The sequence below is a fragment of the Tupaia chinensis genome, unplaced genomic scaffold (genome assembly GCF_000334495.1).
Source record: "Tupaia chinensis unplaced genomic scaffold, TupChi_1.0 Scaffold000126_2, whole genome shotgun sequence".
Lineage (NCBI taxonomy): Eukaryota > Metazoa > Chordata > Mammalia > Scandentia > Tupaiidae > Tupaia > Tupaia belangeri.
Genome location: NW_006159594.1, coordinates 5,613,753 through 5,618,628, shown reverse-complemented (window position 1 = coordinate 5,618,628; position 4,876 = coordinate 5,613,753).

The following is a 4,876-nucleotide window of genomic DNA, read 5'->3' as shown; positions in this document are numbered from 1 at the left end:
TGTAATTTCCTGTTTCCTGGTCATTTTAAGACAGGGACTTTTTACTGCCTACTGACTGGGAGCTGCCCTCAGCTCCTAATGGTCTCATTCAGTTTCCTGCCGCCAGGCCCTTCCCACATGGTTGTCTTTATAGCCAGCAAGCAAGTTTTATGTATCAAAAGATGAGTATGAAATTTCATAACTTTTACCATAGTCCACTCATTAGAAGAAAGTCAAAGCTCCTACTTATAGTCAAGAGGAGACACTCTCACAGAGGTTTGCACTCCAGGGCAGGGAGACCATGAGAGAGTGGGAATACATTAGATCTGTTCATCACATCCACCAACATGGTTAACTCTCATCCTAGTAACCTGAACTTCCAACCACTTTTTTACCCCCAAACTTACCATCATAGTTACAGCTCAGTTTCTGGACCTTGTTGACATAGCAAAGACTCTGTCTTAGAGGAAAAGAAAGATTTGTGATCTATTTTGTGCCAGGCATCTTGCTTAGCACTGTAAGAAACTCACATATTTCGTATGGCATACCTATAGTATAGACGCTACCAATTCTATTTTCTGATGAAGACGCTGACTCAGTGTTATTTTCCTTGAGAGATACAAGTAATGCGCTAATGCTAGGGCATACATTCCAACCAACAACATCCCTTAATCCAAAGATATATTTTTTCTTTTTCTATTTCACTATGTTATTATTTTGACAGGCTGGAGGCTAACAAAGTTTCATTTATTTCTCCCTTTGCACAAGACAGTACATGTTAAAAGAAGCAAAGGTGGGCCAGCTCTATGGAGCAGAAGGAATGCTGTGCTCAAGAGAGGCTGAATCTCCATGGCAACTGAGACACGAATTTCTGGCTGGTCAACCTGAAGCATGCTGGGCATGTACGCATGTGCCCAAGATCTGAAGGACTGGAGGACTGGAGGGTACCTCTCTCTCCCTCATGTGCACACAAGTACTCTCTATCACGGGAAAGAAAAAAAAAAAAAAGCAGAAGTGAAATAATAAGTATATGAAGATAATGGGCAGAGAAATATTTAAATCCACTCACATAAGAATTCACAATAGTTCATTCAGTTTATATTATTTTTAATTACTTGATTTTAAATACTCAACTTTGCAACTAAAGACATTCCTTGTAAATGAACCTTGTTGATTATGTAGCTTAATTTCCAGGGGCACATACCAAATCTGGGTTTTCAAAGAACAAAGGACTTGCAGCTTTCTTCAAATGAACTTTGCTTTGACATTTAAATAAGAATAAAATTCACTTAGATGTTTCCATTTTCTTTATAATTGACAACAGTAATTTTTACACTTTAGATTAATTACTAAGAATTTTGATTCCCCATAGGCGGCAGTGTAAAGTTCAATAGAATATTCATTACTAGCAATATCATCTCCGATCTTTTTTGTACAATATTGGCAAAAAGTCCTATTTTGAAGATTTTCTGATTCCACTGAGATCTTTTAAATCTGTATAAAATACTAAAGATAGGAAAGGTATGGGTAAATTATTTCATTAGAAGACTAAGACTATAATTTTACATTATTTTTAGGATGACCTTACCATTCAACAATGAATAAATGACCTAAAATTAAAAGTCAAAATTAATGGTCATTTTAATTCATATGTTTGTGTGGTCAGTACTCTACTGTCAGGGTTGACAAAATAAAACAATTTCATGTTAATGGACTCTCTTTTGCTGCAATTAATTCTCCTTTTTGCAAGTGTACAGGTGTGTGTATGTGTGTGATGTCAGCTATAATACCATGTCTTTTATTGTCTGATTGAATTAATTTTCTCAAATGGTGTAGTTTTTTTTTTAAAGTAATCACTTCTTTAGATTTCCAAAGCAGAAATTTGCACTGAATGAATGCCAATACCCTCAATCAGTGGTAAACTGTATTTTGACATACCCTTGAATACACTGGAGACATTTTATTCTCCCAAGTGTCATATTTAAATCCTACTTACTTACTTAAATTCTGACACAAAGAAAAGAGAAAGACTTCAGTTGCAGTTCACCTTAGGTTAATGTTCAATCTGGAAATACACTCTGCTTTAAAGTGTTTCCCACCTCTTGTTTATTTAGTTATGTATTTATTTAGCTATTGTAGACATTCTTTCTTCTGTCCTTGGCATAACATAAGCTCGATAATCCATTGTAATTTGGAGAAATGACATGCTTCAGAGGAAACTTACTAAATGTTAAGATAGGAGATATTTTAACATATTTGCCTACCCCCAGGTGTGTGGCTTTATGTTTCAAAGGCACGGTAGTACTTTTACTCTCAAATCCCTGCCTTTTATAACTTATCTTATAAGACATGTTCCAAAATAAGAATGTATATTGTTTACAAAGAATTAAATGTAATAATCAGGCAATTAACCAAGGGTGTTTGCAGCATTATGTAAAGAGACAAATTAAGAAGTCTACCATGGTATCCAGAAGCCATCTGTTAACCAATGTCAAATTGATGATAAAGAAAATTGAGTTCCCTTGGCAGTTGGTTTTTCTCCAGCTGCATGCAGCTATAAAAGAGCCATCAAAGACAAATCTGCATTTGTTGTTAATTCAGAAATGCGATAGATAGGCATGTAGAAACCTCTAGTGACAACTTTTTAGTCTGAAAGTTGATGGTAAGATTCCAGGAAAAGTTATACACTGGGCTCTGGATCAGCATTTAAGACTTTCTTAACAGGGTGAAAAGGTGATCAGCACATTCTCATATGTGTATGTATACACACATATGCAATAAAAATCTGTTCAGAGCAGGAAAATGACTGAATCACTTCTGAAGTAATCAACTTTATAAAATGTAGCCCATCATTTGTATATGCATCCCAAACATTCATTATTGTACATATCCTTGTATAAACTTCATTTTAAGAAATACTTCATTATGGAACACTACCAGAAAATGATCATATATTTGGGTGGTCTTTATTCCCATGTCCAAATAAAGCCTGCAGAATGTTATAATAAATGCTCAATGGAAAAATGAAGAAGTTAGCAAGATATCTTGAAAGAAGGTGGAATTTCAAGTCAGGCAGAAGTGAAGCATCAGATATATACTTCATTCCTTTTTAGTTACATGACATCATTATCTAATCTGTCCTAGTTTATGTATAAAAATGAGAATGAAGGGACAAGCAGTTAGCATAGTGGCTATGTCGCTGGACTCCCACTTAGTTGACAGCGGTTCGAGTCCCGTACCCGGTGGCTTAAACTCACACTGGGCACGTGTGCATACGTGCCCAAGATCCCGAGAGGAGAATAGAGGAGAAGGGATTGCGGCGTGACCATCTCCCCTGGGGGGTGATTTCTCACTTTCTGTCTCTCTGTCTCTCTTTGTCTTTCTGGCTAGTGAACGCGCCCTATAGGAAAAAAATAAATAAATTGAGAATGACAATAGCAGACGTGTGAGGATGTTGAAAGAACAATGAATTAATGGGTGTCAAACTTATTTCTATCAAATAAACCATTAAATGTTTTATCACTCAATTACTGAACTACACTAATTTTATTTAAACTTATTGCGGAAAGGTCACTAGGCTGAGTATTAAGAAATCTACATTGTAAAATTATATGTAACCCAATGTAATATAAAGAAGATTATGATTATGATGATAATAATAATAAAATTTTAAAAAAATTAAAAAAAAAAAGAAATCTAGCTTGAGACCAGCAGGTGTAATGGTGATTAAGGTGCTGGACACTCCAACATGGCCAGCCATGGTTTGAGTCCTGCATCTGGTGGCTCGCTTCCTCACTTTCTCTCTCTCTCTCTCTCTCTCGATCTGTATCTCTCTCTGGTCAAATTAAAACAATAAATGAATAAACAAAATTAAATAAAATAATTTTTTAAAAAAGAAAGAAATCTAACTTGTTCTAGCTTTGCCATAAATAAATTAACTACATGGCCATAAAACAATTTAAGTTCTCTAGAAGTTAGGTATTTTTGTTTGTTTGTCTGTTTGTTTTTTTCTTTCTTTCTTTTTTTTAGAGATTTTTGCTACAAGGTGCCTGTGCTCACCAAAGAGACAGATAGAGACAAGGAGATAGAAAGTGAGAAATCCCTCCCTCCCCAGGAGAATGGCCATACCACAATCCCTTCCCCTCCATTCTCTCAGGATTTTAGGCACGCACGTACCCAGATGCATCCAGAGTGAGTTTCAAGCCACCGGGTCTGGGACTTGAACTTCAGTCGACTACATGGGAGTCTAGCAACATAACCATTACACCATTTGCTGGTCCCTACTCAGTTTTTTCTTTACTAAATTGAGGTCAAGATGAACATGGTATTTAAAAGTCTATATTAATTTTAAAATATTATAATTTAAAATTCACCTGTTACATTTCAAAAATAAATGTAGAATATAAAATAATAAATTTGTAGAAGAAAAACACCAAATTGTTGCAATCTCTTCATGTGTTTTAATACTTTAAAAAAGGAAATTTAAACAGTGGGAATATGTGCTTTTGCAATTCACTTTAAGGTTTACATTTTTATGTATTTTGTATCAGGTTATGTTTAACTGTTAAGTACACATGTTTAATTAATCCACATGTTTAAGCTATCATGGTACAACCAGATTAACTGTGTATGCCTTTCCTTGTGTAGTTTCTCCCTTACCACAGTTTTCCTTTTTGTATTTTCAATATCCTATGGTCAACCATGGTCCAAAAATACTAAAGGAACGACTATAACAATAAGCAATTCACAAGTTTTCATAATTAAAATTCAATACATTTTAAATTCATAGTAATGATCTGAGTAATGTGAAGAAATCTTGTAGCAGCCAGCTCTAGTTCATCCAAGACATAAATCACCCCTCTGTCCAGCATGCCCATGCCGTGTATGTTATCACCTT